Source organism: Lissotriton helveticus, chromosome 10, assembly GCF_964261635.1.
Source record: "Lissotriton helveticus chromosome 10, aLisHel1.1, whole genome shotgun sequence".
In the NCBI taxonomy this organism is placed as follows: Eukaryota; Metazoa; Chordata; class Amphibia; order Caudata; family Salamandridae; genus Lissotriton; species Lissotriton helveticus.
This window is the reverse complement of record NC_136071.1, coordinates 423,077,832-423,095,457: the sequence shown is the minus strand read 5'-3', so window position 1 is coordinate 423,095,457 and position 17,626 is coordinate 423,077,832. Positions and strand designations below refer to the sequence as shown.

General features: G+C 43.6%; 1 protein-coding gene across 1 annotated transcript in view; it reads left to right on the top strand.

Moving 5' to 3' along the window:
* LOC144784026 (syntaxin-binding protein 4-like) overlaps window positions 1-17,626 on the top strand; it is a 1,158,996-nt gene that overhangs the window by 165,211 nt on the left and 976,159 nt on the right. The window lies entirely within an intron of this gene.

The window sequence follows — 17,626 nt, the reverse complement described above, 5'->3', positions numbered from 1 at the left end:
CTAAAACAAGAGACGCTAGTGTTCAGTAGCAAATTGTTGTCAACACTATCAAAACTGGTTGATAAATCAATCAGGATCATGAGTCCGGTACTCATCCAGCACCATCTACATCAGTTATTCCTAAATGTTTTCGAACCACGACCCAATTTTTCGAACGACAAACTTTCACAACCGACCTAGGTTTATAGGGTTTGAGGCGGGCGATTTTTTTTAATGTAACTAAAGCATCGTGTAGTGGCACTTTGTCATTTACAGATGCCTCATTTTCCATTGAAATGGCCACTACATTTGCACAGACATACATTTTTACGGATAAAAACTCTATTGCACACAAATTATATTGTGTGGAAATTGGGTTCAGTGTATATTTTTTTATTTGTGCACCCACAAGTAACGTTTTTTTGATCCTATTAAAGTCTTCGTTTCAATCACACTTTAGAATTACAGAAAAAGTACTTCATTTTTGCTTTCCTTACTGCTGAATCTCCTTGCTTGACTCTGCTGTTAAAATCTTAGGCAGAGTCATTCTACAAAGACTCGGGGATTGGCTTGAAGGGAGTGGGGTCCTCTCTGACCTTCAGTATGGTTTTAGGGCTCACAGGGGGACCATGAACCAATGCTTAAACCTCCACCTTATAATTAGTAAATACACCGTGGTGAAGGAGGGGCATTTATATCTAGGGTTTATGGACTTATCCTCCGCTTTTGATTTGGTTAATCGCTCTAAACTTTGGCTTATTTTGCGGGATTTGGGTTTGGACACTACTTTGGTGAATTTTTTACATGACCTCCACCAGAATTTGTTTGCCTCCGTTAGGGTTACAAGGGAAGGTAGATGTACTGAAAAATTTAGATCAGGGAGAGGGGTCAGACAGGGTTGCATCCTGGCCCCTCTCCTATTCACACTCTACATTAACTCCCTGGGTAAATCACTCAATCTAGCCACCATGGACGTCCCGCGTATGGGAGGATCCCCTATCCCGGTCCTCCTGTACGCGGATGACGCCGTCCTAATAGCCCGTACAGGCATTGGTCTGCAAAAATTGTTAGACCATTTCGGATCATTCATGGAATCTTTAGATTTAAAGATCAATACACTAAAATCCCATGTCATGGTCACGGGCACACGTAGGAAAAGCCTGAAGATTAAAACTTTTAGTTGCAACGGATTACAAATCTCTAGGGTACCTTTTTTTTGTTATCTAGGCGTCACTTTTGACGAAAAAGGATCCTGGGGACCTCAACTAAAATTGAAGGCCAACGTAGTTGCAAGATCTACTACAGGTCTCATGAGCTTTTCTAAAAAATTAGGTTCTAGGCCCATGGAGGCCATGATCCGTATCTACAAATCAAAGTGCCTGGCTATTGCATCCTATGGGGCTGACATCTGGGGCTATGCTCCCTCTCAAGGCATTCAAATTGTAGAAAATAATTTTATTCGAACTTTGTTGTCACTCCCAAAGTCATCGCCTACATATTCCATCCATAGTGAAGTTGGCCTGGGCCACATTACTGACCTTCTAAAAATGGCCCCCCTGCTATGCTGGGTGAAAACCTGGACAAACGAGGAGATCACGTTGAACCATCTCATACTCAAAGACTGCTTGGCCCTGGACAAGGCGGGCAGTATTCCCTGGCTAGCGTATGTTAGAGCGGCATGCGTGAAGCTAGGGCGCCCGGATATGTACTCTTCTCCACAGGGTCTCAAGAAAGAAGATGTAGGGTGGGTTAAGTTGCATCTCCGGAATTTGCTGGAGTTAGATAGGGAACAGGTTGAACTCAACAAACCCATGGTGAGAACCATATATCGAATCTCTACCTCCTCTGCCATGGAACCTTATCTAACATTTGTGACAAAACCATACCATCGTTTTCTTTTATTGAGATTTAGGTTCAATCTTATCCATCTAGTGCTGGGTTCCAACATAAAGTGGGGGACCCTTGAAATTACCCCACCTTGCACTTGTGATAGCTTCTCAAATCAGGACACAGTCCACTTTGTGATGTTTTGCGAACACTATCTGGAGCCCCGGAAAAAGTTTTTATATCCCATTTTGAAGGAACTTAATTTTGTCCAAGTAAGGCCTGCACTTTTACACCTGCAAATGTTGAACACTGTGCAGGTCACATATGGTGTAGCCAGTTTCTTGGTGGCGGCTGCCCGATTGAATAAGGCAAGACCTACCCAGACAAATATACATCCTGGTTGACATTTTATCAACTTTATTCTGGGACACCGGATAAGGATCATTGGGACATGGAGGCGCTTGTCTTTTTCTGGTCCTTTTCTTATAGTGAACCTGTTTTGTATTCATATTTTTTAATAACAAAAAAACTTCTTTTAAAAAAACCTTTTTTAATGAATCATTTTAGGAACTGCAACATGTGTATAGTTTGTTTAATTGCTAATTTTAATCTATTTGTATAGTTCTTATTTTAAAAAAATGAATTGTGTATTGCTTTTATGGTTTTAATTAACCGAATAAAGATATTTGACTGACTGACTGACTGACTGAATGTGTACTGTTCGTTTGCAGGTATGTACGTTTGGTGTATCATACAAAAACGACATCCTACACTCTTTGCTTGCACAATCCATGCACCCTATCAAGATTATCACATAATTCACTTTCCTTTCCTTGACTGCAAAGTGAGAGGAGTTTGTAAACCTCAATCCTCAAGACAAAAAAACATAGGCCGCAAATTGGCAGGAGACATAGCTTTACCTTTGACGTCTGTCCTTGAAGCACAGCAAATGTGACAAGATTAATACAGAATTTAAGGCATTTTTATTTATTGCTTGGACCCCACAATTTGGGAAACCCCAGTCTAAATCTGTAGTTATTTCAGCGACGTAAAAGCTGTTGTCTAGGATTTTGGTTTAAAAATTAAAACCAGTGATGCAACAAAAATCTTGGTGCAGTCAGGATCAGGCTTGTGGGTTTTCAGCATCAGGTAATAATGCCCTTCTTCTCTTCTTTAGGGAGGAGTGAAGAATGCCTTGGTTATGGGAGCTATTTATGATGTTCCATTGGCCGAATGTAACTGTAGTTGCGGAGTTAGAGTATAGGGACTGGGGTCCAGATGAGACTGGATGGTTTGGAAGAGGCAATAATTTTCTACAGGTCTGCAGACTTTCTACAGATAAAGGACATCCATGATGTTAGTTTTCCTTTCATTACAGCCAATGAACTGGACAGAATCCCAGAAAAGGAGTATGAGAGTGCATCACTTTGAGCTCATCTCCTTGTGCATTTATTTCCTTCGGCCTTTGCCAATCCCTATTTTTAAGATTTTTCCCCTTGTACAACCAATATGGATCAAAGTCATTCAGACACAGAAGCGTAGCCTCATAACTGTAATCATGTATGCTCTGATTGATTTTTATGTGATCATAAACATTATGTTGAGCATTTCGCATGTAAATATAATTTTAGGAAGCACAGTCAGTGCAATTATGGTGTTTTACAGAAAGCTACATTTTAAGGCGAGACCCCAATTCTTAGCACCTGTACCCTGAAAAGATAGTCAAGTTCACTGCAGACGGGGAAAATGTACCCCCTAAAGAAACTCTCCTCTTTATAGATTTTTAGAACTGAGGTGGAGTTATGAGTTGTATTCCTGAGGGAATCCCAGAGCCTGGACAGATACTGGTGGCCAGGATTGGTGGTAGCACTGACTACATTCGAGATTTCTTGTGCCAACCTTTTAACACTGTAAGAGCTGCTACTTCCAAATGTCTAGGTACAGTGGTGTCCACCTATGGGACAGAGGGAAAACCCACAGTGGGCTGACTACAAGGGGGCTGGTTTTGGTGATGGATGGTTAGAGGGATCATCAGCCATGCAGCATGGCAAACAGTTATGAGGGACATAGACATGTTCTCCTGTACAACTTGCTCTGAAATCCTCCTGGTGACTAGACTGGTCAGCCTACCTCAATGCACTTTAGCGCTGGCATCAACCCTTTTTCAAAGTGATGCTTTTAGCTCCCAGTCCTTTACTGGTGAGCGTCTCTTGATTGAGTCATTCCCAAGTTCCTCAAGGAACTGGTACCAAAGGTTCATGCTTTACTTGTATGTTTATTTATTTTTAATACTGTTTCATAGGAGTTACATATTACATACTACATTGTACATGTGTTCTGATCATAAATTGCTGCAAACCTGATTTTTACCTTCTCTAAAACATTAACTTCGAATAAACCTTCATGGTTTGATACTACAATATTCCCTGTCCTCTTGTGGAGACTAAAGTATTTTACATAATTTTGAATGCATTGATTTGTTGACCAGCCTCAGATATGGAGCACCAAAATCCTTAGGGTATTAACAACACTCCTGGGCCATCGAGAGAAGTGCTTTATGTCATAAGTGAGCACAGATCATGCTGGTGTGTCATGACACAGGCTGTTTCACAGAAAGCGGTCTTTTTGGAACAGGAGAGGCACCCAAAGTGCTATCCTCATAGTGGCAGAAGGCTACAGCCTTCGCCAGGTGTTGAGAAGCACAAGGGCGATGGTGGCAACATACTGTGTGTGAACAGTAGTAGTGAACAGGTCCTTTTAACCCTATGTCATTGGAGTGAGGCCAACAGGCTCACTCACTTCTTTTGAAACTTCAGTGTGCTTGACTCACCCTTGGCCTACTTCAGGTAGATGTGTAGTGCTATGCAGGAGTAGTGACTCTGGGCTAGATGTGTGTGTGCGCCTAGGTGGAGTACAGTACAGGGATTTTTGTATGCTGCTGCCTGCTGTACCTGTTATTGTTTTAACAGTCACTTTGAAATATTTGCACCTTCATGCACAAATCTAAGGGGCATTGGTTTACTAAACTGGTTTGATTTTTGTATGCTGCTGTGCTTGTTATCGTGTAACCAGTCACTTTGAAATATTTGCACCTTCATACACAAACCAAAGGGCCATAGTCTGATTAAAATGGTTTGATGTTTGTATGATACTATGCTTGCTGTTGTTTGACCAGTCACTCTAAAATATTTGCACCTTCATGCACAAACCAAAGGGGGAATTGTTTGACCAACCTGACTTACTTTCTGTATTCTGCTGGGCTTGTTTTTGTCATGATCAAGCACTTTGAAAGTGTTTTCCTCTTGATGCAAGAAGAAAGGGAGATTGCTTTACAAAACACGCTTGAGTTTTGTATATTGCTGGATTGATGATTTTTTTATTATGCTCATTAAAAGTATTTGCACCTTTTCCTTTGCTTCACCAGCTATAGTTAGTATAGACTCTGTCATTGGGTACTTGGTGATATGGTTTGTTTTTATCCTTCATGATGTGTTATTTATGGTGTTTTTTGCACTTGTCTATAACATGTGCACCTTAAATCTTGTAATTAGCATTGTTTACAATACAGAAATGATAAATACAGACAAACATCTGCATCAGTGTTCTAAATCTTCCCAGCAGTTTATATCCTCAGCCTTGTTTGCCTGCCTGTTTTTGTCCTGCTTACTAATGAAGCCATGATGGTAGAAATTAAAATTGCTTCCTCAGTTCATTTTAAATATTATAGAGTGGTTATTATCATGCACAACCCCTGACAGACGCAAGTGTGTGGCATGCACATAATCCAGACCAGTTTATTTCTCTTGGAGCTGGCAGGATACAGAGTTAAATCTTGTGTACTATTTGTGTATATTGTCAGTCGAGCCCTACACAAGCTGCTATGCCCCAAGACTTGGGCTCCCGCTACGGCACCCCTACTAGTGAAAATTGCCCCAGTATACTGGTAACGGGCTCTGAAATATGCAGACCAGACTGTTCCTTATGCTCCTAACATACCCCTGCTGGGACTCCCTACTCCAACAGGCACGTTGACACAGACTATGTTCTTGGGAACACAGGTGTAACAATGATACAGGAGCTGTTTGGGGATGGTATGCTGTTGAATCATGCTGACTTTATACGGGGACTGCCGGACTCACTCTTTCTTACCTATGCAAAAATTGTACAGTACATAAAGTCACACAGGGCCCCGGACGGAGCAGAACCCACAACTGCGGGAGAGGTGGTAGCGAGATCTGGGGAAGTGCCTACAGGGCACAGAATGGACGGCCATACTTGAATTTCCAAACAAAGTATCCCATAACTCCAGGTTCAAATTCATAAAATTTTTGAAACTGCTCAGGGACTAAATCACACTGCACCGATTGCATGCCATATTCCCGACAGTGCCTGCAACATGTCGAAGATGCCCTGAGCAAGACGTGGACCTCTTCCACATGCAATGAGCATTTCCTTTGCTCACTATTTACTGATCACAAGTAGGCTCAGCACTGCAATAAACGTTTGGGGGAACAACTTGAGACTAGCTGAGGGGGGTGTCTCTTAGGTCTGTACCCCACCCCAAAAGGACAGGGGGCAGACAAAATTTGCTGATTTAGCACTTCTTCTAGTGAAGCCCTTCTGACGAAAAGTGATGAAAATCTGATGCCCATCCAAATATAACAACATGGAGGGAGGACGTAGTGGAGTGGGGCTGGACGGAGGAAGGATCACTTTGCAGAGAAGAGTATTGGGGCTTAAGGAAAGTACCAATTGCAATAGTGTGGGACACCCCCCTAGAGACCTTTAAAACTCTGGATACCCCAGATACAGCTACACCAATTGCATAAATCCTAGCTTGAGTAAGTCTCATGGGCTTTATGGAACGATTGTTGTAAACATTCCACTGCCTGCATATGGCCGGCCTTACACTGAGCACATATCCTTAAATGTTCCATTCCACCCTGGATATTTCATCATAAAATAATATACTTTACCTAATTGCATGCAGGCACTTGTAGCTTTTGAGTGACCCAATGGTCCTTAAGATGTCAGCATTGTATGTTTATACCTGCCAGCAAGTGGGAAAGGGGGCAGTGGGAGGAAACGTTTACGAGAACATTTTGTAATATGAGTCCTTAGTGTCACATGACACGATCCACTTGGCCATGTATATACGTATTTGTTTCACAATTAACTTCTGGATATTATTCGCTTATATATTTATCCTAATTGTGAGCCTTGTATATACCATCCGAAAACCTAATTAAGTTTGTGCAAATAAAACAGGGGGCATGGTTGAATGACGATTGAGCATGATTCGTCTACTTGATCTCCTTGCTAGGTCTTGGTGCCCATTTAAAAATCCTTAGTCATCCGCATAGGCATTCAGCCCAAATTAACACAATGGAGGTACCAGCTAAAGTGAAGCAGTTATATGCACCTAGCACTTGATGTTAGGAACCGAGGCAGTATAAATCACCAAACAGTATTTAAAAAAAAAAAATCTTTAGTCCTCATATAACATCAAGAAGTGTATTTAGACTTGGTTAAGCAGATTAAGCAGGCAATTCAGAGGACTTTATCAGGCCTTGCAATTCCTCCACTGATCGTTCTCTGACGTAGTTTTTTCCATGCAATCCTTATCCCTTTATCTGCCCAAATTAAATGGCACAACGCCTCTTGTAGTTTTTAACAATGTCCACGTTGAACTCCAAAGTGATTGTATCGAAAATAAATGTAAACTTAGGTACAATGGGCATTTTCAATCAACTTGATCTACCTAGGAAGGATAAAGGGAGACTTGTCCAAGTTCTCAGTAGCTTTATAGTTTCTTTTTTTGCCATTAAGAGCTTTATCTGAGCCAGGTCACTAAGATTCTGTACCACCTGAATACCCAAGTATCTAATCTCTTGTTTCACCAAGGGCCTAAGACCATTATTGTTCCACTCCATTATTTCAATTTTTTGCAGGTTATAAGGTAATCTGATACTTTACCAAATTCCTCTAACGTTTTAACAATCTCTAAGTAGGATGTTTCCATCTCACTGGTATAAATCATCTGCATAAAGACCCACCTTCTTTTTCCCAGCTTCTATATTTAAAAGGTCTAATATTTAAATGTGCTCTTATTTTTGTTGCCAAGGTGATAAAGGTCATTTCTCACGTGTCCCGTGAGGTTTCCATTTACCAGAATTCTAGCAGTGGATTATAATATATCGCTAGCACTGCCCTTGAAAATGTCTCCCCTAAATCATTTTGCCTAATCAACCAATGTAGAAAGTGCCGACTGACCCTATTAAATGCTTTGGCAGCGTCGAAAGTAAGGATTGTCAGGGGTTTTACTTGTTATGGCTAGGTCTATTGTTCCAATCAATTCCTGGGTCAATTCATGCAGATGTCTCCCCTTTATAAAAACCCTTTTGGTCAGGATGTATTAGTTGGCCAATAACACTCTCTAATCGTTTTGCCAAGATTTGCGTATATATTTTATAATCTGAGTTTAAAAGAGAAATCGGCCTGTATGATTCGCAGAGTTTGAGATTTTGGTTTGGTTTTATTATAATGCTAATTATTGCTTCTTCCCAGGCGTGTGGTAATTCTTTTCCTTCCAAAAATGCACCGTTTATCAATTTCTTAAACCACGGGGCCAGTTCCTCTTTAAGAACTTTATATAGCTCTTTGGGGAGACTCTCTGGGTCTGCTGCTTTCCCTTTTTCCATTCTTCCCAATCCTAGTATAACTTCTTCTAAACTTATCTCTGCACTTAGGAGTTCTGTTGAGATGGGAGTCAACCATGGGATATCTGTCCCCTCAAAATGGCTCTGTAATTGATCTTTAGATACAACTAAGTCTTCGTTGTACAAGTAAAGAACCATGCAAAGGCCTCCTCCAATCTTTGTCTTCCTTACACAGTCTCACTTTTACGATTTAGGAACTAAACTTTCAGCAATATTATTCCTACTCACTTCCAATTTAGTTTTCCACGCCAGAAACTTCCCACAGCCCTCCATATTTGTAGTGGGAAATCTTACTAGCCTCCCATTTCTTTTTAATTTCTTCTACTAAAAAATTGGATCATCTAAGTTTCGCTTCCTGTAGATTACCCCGTATTAGAGGCTGGGCTTGTAGTGGGAAATCTTACTAGCCTCCCATTTCTTTTTAATTTCTTCTACTAGAAAATTGGATAATCAAAGTTTCGCTTCCTGTAGATTACCCCGTATTAGAGTCTGGGCTTGTGTGTTCAAGGGGTTCTCTAACTCCTTAGACCACCTAGGGCCAGATGTAGGTAAATGCATGTCTCCGATTCCTTAATAGCGATTTTTAGGGAATCGCTATTAAGGAATCGCAAAATGCCGTGTAGCTGGAATCCCAATATGTTTCGCGATTCCTTAATATTCCTTAATTGTGAATCGCAAATTGCGATTTGCAGTTAAATAATATCTTCCCATTCATTCCTAAGAGCCAAGAGGCCCATAGGAATGAATAGGAATTGCTCCTGCAATTTGCGAGTCACCAAGAGTCACTCGCAAATTGCGGGAGCAATTTCAAGGGTGCCAGGGTTCCAAATGGACACCCTGTTGCACCCCTGAAATGTGCATGAGTGCACATGTGGCGCACATACATGCACTAAGGGCATGACTGTTTGCCACATGGCACTTAAAAAAAAGCAAAAAAGTGTTTTTTTAAAGGAAATCACTAACTACCACCAACTTGAAGTTGGTGGTAATTAGCGATTCCTTAAGGCTAAAGTGCACTTTCTTTTGTGCTACTTACATTGCATTTAAGGAATTGCAGTTTGCGATTCCTTAAATGCAAGAGCAAAATAAGGAATCGCAATTCTGCAATTCATTATTTTGCTAGTAGGTTTCAACCTACCCACATTGCTTGCTGCCAAATAGCTATCGCAAACGCTGAAATTCAGCAAATTTTAGCGTTAACTCTCGCTAATTGGCCATCTACACATGGCCCCTAGTTATATTATATTCTAATTTCTCGATTTTGACTTTCCTCTCCCTAATCTGATTTATTGAGAGACTGACTAAACATCCCCTTAGAAAAGGTTTATATGTGTTCCAAACTATGTGCATCAGAGCTGAGAGTCTGTTAAACTGGAAAAATTCCTTTGTGTCTTTCTTTGAAATTTGGACTTCATTGGTATTCATTAATAGTACATGATTAACGTCCATCTCTTTTGGGTCAGGGGTTGATTGAGTATAAGTGCCAAACTGACCGCTGAATGATCTCATAAATGCTCTACTATGTGTTTTATGTTGGAAACTTTATTGCCGATTCTGCTAGCAACTAAAAAATTGATTCTTGAAAAGTGCCCATATTTTTTGTTATTAAAGTTGTATCTCTTATCCTTGCTTCCCTTTTCGCTCCAAATATCTATTAAACTCAGGTTTTCCATCATGAATTTTTGGAGTGTTAACTATATTCCTGGGGGGACGATTTTTCAAGGATTTGGTCAATCAGAACATTAAAGTCCTCCCCAATACAATTGGGACATTTACATCCAGGAGGGAGTCATATAGGTCCTGAAGTGGTACTGGGTCGTCGGTATTGGGGTCATAGTATCCTACAATTACAATCCAGTTATCATACAATTTAACTTTAGCTATGGCCCATCTCCCCCTTTTATCTACCATAGATTCCACCAGGTGTGCCTTAATAGATTTTTTAAATAGAATTGCCACCCCTTTTGTTCAGCACTCCTGATCTGTGCACACATAGGGGCCCATTAGGATGGCGGGCATATTGCCCCCGCCAGGCTGGCGGTAGCCAACTCCGGCTTGGCGGGGGCAATCCGCCCGCCATCTCACATAAATGACCCCCCGCTATATTAGTATGGTGGGGGGAACGCGGCTGACGGAAAGACCGTCCTCCGCTTTTCCACCCCGGTCGCCTTGCGGCCGGGGCGGAAAAGGTTTAATATGGTGGCGGTGTCTATTAGACACCGCCAGCCATATTACCATGGGCTTAGTTAGATGCCTTTCCGTGGCAGCGATGCCGCCACAGAAAGGCATGCGGTCTTCACTCTGGGGGCCCCCTGCGGGCCCCCAGAGTGAAGTAGAGGTGGGGGTGCACACGGGGGGTGCCTGTGGTACCCCCCAGCATTTGCATACACGAAGCGGCATGCATTTTTAGCATTGTGGTGGGCGGTGCTGAGACCCCCGCCCGCCACAATGTTAAAAATGAGGGATGCGCCCGCCCTTATGGCGGGTGGTCCCAATCCCCGTGAGGATGGCGGGCAGGCAAAGTCCGCCCGCCATCCTAATGACCCCCATAGTGTTCGATCCATTTTTGTTTTTTTGTAATTTTACTCCATTCGCCTTTCAACAGATGTGTCTTTTGTATTATTAGTATCTCGCTATTGGACAGCTTCTTGTATTACAGACTTTTTCCGCCTTCTAGCAACCCTTAAACCGTTAACATTCCAAGTTAAAATGTACACTGCCTTGTCTTTAAATACTCCTGTCATTTCCTGTCTTAGTGTATACAACTAAGAGGTATAGAGTCCCCATCACAGAGGAATCTGCCGCTTTTGTGTCAATGAGGACCTTTTTTTATTATTTTTTCCCCCTATGCTCCCCACCCTATGCTAAACATAACAAAAAGACTTTCTATGTGCCCTTCGCCCTATCCCTCTCTGGGGAACCCTCCCTTTTATCTTCAAGTGTCCTTTTTAGGGGTACTTTTTTTCTGGAGTCCTCTCACCATTCCGGGATTAATTAAACACAGTTGTTATTTTTGTTTTGGTGTGCTTTGATCTGATCAGTCAACATTTTGGCTTCTTTTGGATCTTTGATATTATGCACCTTTTTACTCCACATTACCTTTAATGTGGCTGGAAAATGCATTTGAAAAGTGGCACCCAATGATCTAAGTTCTGGCATAGATTTGCACAACCCCCATTGCCTGTCCTGGATTGTCCTAGAAATATCTGATCTAGTTCTAAAGTCCATTCTCCCCTTGTATATGAACCTGCTTTGATGGCTTCTAGTAAGATTGTCTTCTTGAGCGTGTATGTTTTAAAGTTTACTAGAATCTTCCTCGGTGTCTTCCTGGCTGCAGATTTACAGAAAGGATCCTAGTGAATGAGCTGTATATCTTCTTCTAGCGTGTCAATATTGAGATGTGGGATAAATTCCTTTGGTAAACCTATCACAGATTTTTATGTCGTCCCTTCAAAGCCTTCTGGTACATTTAGAGTCAATCGTTTTTATTGTGTGTGGAAGCAACTTAATACACAGCCCAGCTGCCTACATCAACTTGCCGACAGGGCGCAATCTCTTGGCAACAACACAGCGTCTGGGCCTACAACCCTGAGGGCGACCCCGCGTAAGAGATTTGAGCTTTAAGAACATCCCCTCCAATGCTGTAGTCACCACTTTTATTAGGAGATCAAACAAAAGAAACAAACATCCCCCAACCCCCCCACCCCCCTATTCCCCCCCCACCCCCACCCTGCTCCGCACCAGCTTTGAACTCCACCGTCCAACCTCCAGGACCCACTGATTCTTAATATCACCATTCAGAAAGCGTTCGTAGCCCCCCTAGGCTCTAAAGGAATGAGTTGAAGAATTTCTAGATATTTCGGGCAGGTCACTTCTCGCAGGTCTTTAGAAAGGAGTTGTAGGAATGGACCCCTTAGTCTTGCGTATCTATTCAGCGCCCTTTCCATCCATGCCCAACGAGAGACGTTCCATAGCTAAAATGTGCCAGAGCCTTTGTATCCAATCCCGTAGGTCAGGTATGGCTGGGGAACCCCATTGCGCCAAAAGGACCTGCCTCGCCGCTAGCAAAGCTAATGCAATCTGTCTACCCCTCAGCGAGCGCAAGGGAAAGGACTTAGGGTGAGGAAGCCCCAGCAACACATGCGCAGGTCCCCGGGGAAATGTAATCTGAACCGCATCATCCAGGTCATCCAGAACCACTTTCCAATATCGCACCAACTTCGGGCAGTGCCACAACAAGTGCACCAAAGTACCTGAAAGGCCAGACCCCCGCCAGCAGAGGCCTGATTTAGTTACATCCCATGCCTTGATGCGCGCCAGTGTATAGGACCAATAGGCGATCACTTTGTAGGCCGACTCGGTACCCGCAGTGTTAGAGGCAGTGGGGTGTACGCGGTAAAAGATGTGCTACCACTCCTTTCTTGTCAAGGGGCGCCCTAACTCTGTCTCCCAGTGGACCTGCGCTTTCGTACGCTGCTTCTTAGGATGTCGCAGAATCATCGCGTATAACTCAGGGATGATCTTGCGGTCATCCTACTTGCAAACTAACCATTTTTCAAACACCGACAAGAGGCGAGACATAGAGGCGAGATTGGCTGGCTGGGTCACCCAGTGAGCTAACTGCGAATAATGAAAGGCGTCAGCCTCTGGCAACTGGAAGTACTCCTTACATAAGTGAGCAAATGGGATCAGGCCATCAAGTTCGAAGAGGGAGCCCACCCTCTTACAGCCTTCCTCCCGCCAGCGATGGAAGACTTGAGACGCACAACCCGGTGGGAAGTCGGGATTATCTACAATAGGAATCATTGGGGAGGGAAAGGTAGTCCACCCCCTGCGCTGCGCCAACTGGTCCCATGCTTTTAGGGTCTGGAGGTCACTGGGGAAGAGTACAGGCCCCACGCTTTGTGTTTGCGCAGTAACCACAGCTCCCGCCAGATGCTACAGCCCGCCACCGTCTGATCCATAAAGTTCCAATGTTTGCATAGAGGAATGGAGCAGACCCTTGTTTGAAGGGTCTGTTCCATTCCGCTATATAACGGAGACAGGACGCCTGTTAGTAAGCCGTCAACAGGGGGAAACCCAGCCCGCCGCCTTCGGTGTAGTGGCGAGGGACAGCGCTAGCCGGGTCGCTTATTGTTCCACAGGAACTTATTAAGGAGTGTGAGAAGTTGGCCTGATATATGATGTTTCCAATTCTGGAACTACCTTGTATCAGTCCAAACTATCCCTTATGGTGTCTGGTTGTAAGTCAACCTTGAAGACAAGCTATCTTAATGGTAGCATAGACTAAGCAGCCTTAAAGGCTCAACTCAAGAGGTCGTGTTAAGCGAGCTGTTTTACCAATCACAGTCCTGTAATATCAAATGAAAGGACACCACACAAGTATATATTATAAAAATATATGTATTTATTACTAAAAACAATCCCCAGTATTCTTTATGAACAAAGGGGCACAAGCGTTAAATCAAAAGCACAGTATAACATACAAAGTTGCACAATTATGGATGAGGGCAGGGGGCCACTCACACCATATACTAAAAAAAAGGTATGTAAATGTAAATGTAAATGTACAGGAATTTATATAGCGCAAATCACCGAGCGGTTTCTAAGCGCTTGCTTAGGGAACCCGTCCTGGTATTCCCCTGTGAGATAACCCCGGCAGGGTATCCGCAAGGTGAAAGCCAGGCATCCCACCGCGAGGGGCCGTTGTGGAGATTAAGCAAGCTATTGCCCAGAGTCGCAGAGTGTGAACCCGTGAATCGAGTAGGCACCGGAGCGAGAATTGTCGAGTCCATGGACAGTTTAGGATTCAAGACCCTGCCGAGCCGGGAATTGAACCCTGGCCCCCGGTATAAGAGATACCAATCGATCAGTGGTTAGGCCTAGGGCCTAGGGAATCGCTGGGAGCAGTCGGGACAAGCAATGCTGAAGTCGGGAAAAGCCCGCGGGATTCGGGTGCAGTGCTTAAAGCACACGCATGCACCAATGTTAATCAATGGTGCGTAAAAGTTACACAAATAGGTGTCGATTCCGATCCGGTAAAATGCGCTCCGAATGGTCGTACGGAGAGTTTTTTCCCCGTACGAATCGTATCCGTCCCGTACGTACGATGAAGTACGATCCGTACTAGGTGCCGAACTCCGTACGAGTCGTACAGGACTCCGTACGACTCAAATCTCCGTACGAATCTCACTCGGAACCCGCTGTAGGCGACATCGCGGCACGTTTTTATGACCCAGCAAGTACGATTCGTGTCGGGTACGTGCCGTACGACCCTTTTCCTACGGGAGCCGAAAACAGTCATAAACGCAGAGTTCGCGCCGAAACAGGTACGGAACGCCCCCCCCCCGGGTATGGCACGTACCCCCCATGATCGTAGGGGTACGTGCCGTACCCCTGTGGTCATGCGGGGTACGTGCCGTACACCCAGCGTACATGGGGTACGCACCGTACCCCATGTACAGTGAGTAAGTAAGTAAGTAAGTAAGTAAGTAATCTTTATTTAGCATAGTTACTTAAAACCATTGCAATATAAAATTGATTAAAAGGAGAGAGCATAAAACTGCATTATAAAAGAATTAAGAGTTAAAAAGTTCACATTCAATGAAGTTTAAAAGGGAGTTATTGGACTTCGTATTTGTGAGGTATTGCTCAGTGTCCTCATGAGCTCGTAATAATGGTCAGCAGAGCGATGTCGGGTCGGTTGAACTGGGACAGTTGTAGGTTAGGTTTTTAGGCATCTTCTTTTCAACTGCCCTCAGAAATTTTACAAAGCTGCAATTCAAGCCAGGGTCATTGGGATGAAAGCAAGCAAGGACCGCCGTCCTTCTTGTACGGATCCCTTTTCGATTGAAGTGATGCTTTAGCCAGCGTTTCCTTTCGTCCTGTAGTTTTTCACAAGAGCATATCAAATGCAGCAAATCCTCTTGTGCCAACCCGCATAGCCGACACAGGGGGTCAGCTTTGATTTTGAGCCAGCGTGGGAGGTTTTGAGTGCAAGGTAGCAGGCCCAACCTGTGCCTTAAAAAGCACATCTTGACACTTTTGGAGTATCCCTCGGCCAGGTAGCGCTGTTGTACCTTAGTAGTGTATGAATTTAGGGTCAGCCAGCCATGTGTTCTTTTCGAGAGAGCTTCTTTGTCTTGCAGCCATGATTGTAATTTTACTGATTTTTTAACCAGTTTTTTTAATGTTATGTGGTTTGTTGGGGTGTTCCAGAGCTGTTCTAGACCTAGATTGGCTAGGCTGCCCGTGAGGTACTTGGCTGCTGCTGAGGAAGGATGTTGTTCTAGCTCCTTCCACAGATGTTCGTTCAGAGTTCCTTGTTTTGCTTTCCTCACTTTGTCCCAGGCTATCATATAGGCTCCCTGCCTTGCCAGGGACTGTTGGTCGATGCCAAATTCGAGCCTGATTTGGGCGGGTGAGGTTTGCCTGGGTAGGCTAAAAATGGTTCTGTATGCAGCTATTATAGTGTTGTCAAGGGTCTTGGCATCCCTTCCTCTGAGTGCCTCGCTCCCGTAAGTAATTGTTGGGAGAAGTTTTGCACGGATTACTTGAGTCAAGGGTAGGAGAGAGGGGCCAGAAAGTTTGTGATTTAGCGACTTCAGCGAAATCGCCAGTGAAAGTCCTCTCCCTCGTATGCTTGTTCTCTGAACCGAGAACTGCCCGCCTTTATCAATCTTCACTCCTAGATATTTGTATATTGGAGTGTCTTCAATTCTTGTCGTATTCCAATGCCATGATGTTGGTTTCCTTTTTTTCTTGCTGATGGTCATTGTTTGGGTTTTCTCCAGGTTTATTGTAAGATCGTTCTTGCCAGAATACGTTTGTGTTGCATCCAAAAGATGTTGAAGTCCTACCTTAGTGTGGCTTATTAGGACGATGTCGTCTGCGTATAGTAGACAAGGTAGCTGGAGCCCTCCTAGTTTAGGGGCGTGGGAGTTACAACCATTTAGAATTGGGACTAGGTCGCCTAGAAACAGGTTGAAAAGCGTGGGGGCCAGGACACAGCCTTGCTTTAGGCCCCTATTGGTCTGTATGGGCCTTGACAAGGCGGATCCGTCCCCTATTTTTATTTGTACCCAGGTCTCTGTGTGCAGGTTAATGAGCAGGTCCAGCAGGGGTCTCGAGATCCCCCAGTCATTTAATTTAGACCACAAAAGCTTCCGGTTTATGCTATCAAATGCGGCCTTGTAGTCGATGAAGCAGAAATGGATTGGTATTTTGTTAAATTCTGCTTTGTCAATGAGCATGCCCATGCTCAAGATATTCGTCATCGTGCCTACTGACTTAGTGAAGCCTGTCTGATTGACTGGGATTAGCGATCTCTCTGTTGCCCAATCTGTCAGCTCTTCTAGTAGGGTACCTGCAAAATATTTTGCCTCGTTATCGATTAGAGCCACCAGTCGATAGTTAAGTGGGGAAGCCTTATCTCCTGCCTTATAGATTGGGGAGATGATGGAGCCCCTCCAGGATCTTGGTATTGTATTGAATTGTCTGATTTCCAGAAAGAGGGGTTCCAAGGCTGCTGCCCAGCCTGACACATCTTGTTTGTAAAGAATAGGAGGTATACCGTTTGGCCCTGGTGCTCCCTCCTTTCTTCCTTTTTTGATTTGGCGTTGGATGATACTTTGTAAGTTCGGCAAGTTCTCGATGTCATTTGGAGTATAGAGTTCTGAGTGCCTTGTATCGTTAATTGTTGTTAGATTTTTACAAGTGGCAGGCTGGCAGTGCTGGCTATTTCCTTCAGCCTGACTGAAGTGGGTGCATAGAAAGCTTGCCCAAATATCCTCTGAGATGTTTGATGAGACCCCATGGTGCGAAGGTCTTATGAATGCATTTATTGATTTCCAGAACCTTGCTCCGTCATTCCGTTTGATATCGGAGTGGAGTCTCGCCCATAGATTATCCTCAGCTGATTTGTTTGCTTCCCATTTTAATTTTTTTAGTGTTGATTTTAGTTTTCGAACGTGGTCTTGCTTTACGATATCCATGGGTTTCCGTTGGAGTTCTCTCATTGTACAGTAGATCGATTTCTTTATGTCTTTTATTTTTCTTTTGTCTTCTCGAGAGAATTTGCAAAAATGTGCATCCCCCAGTTG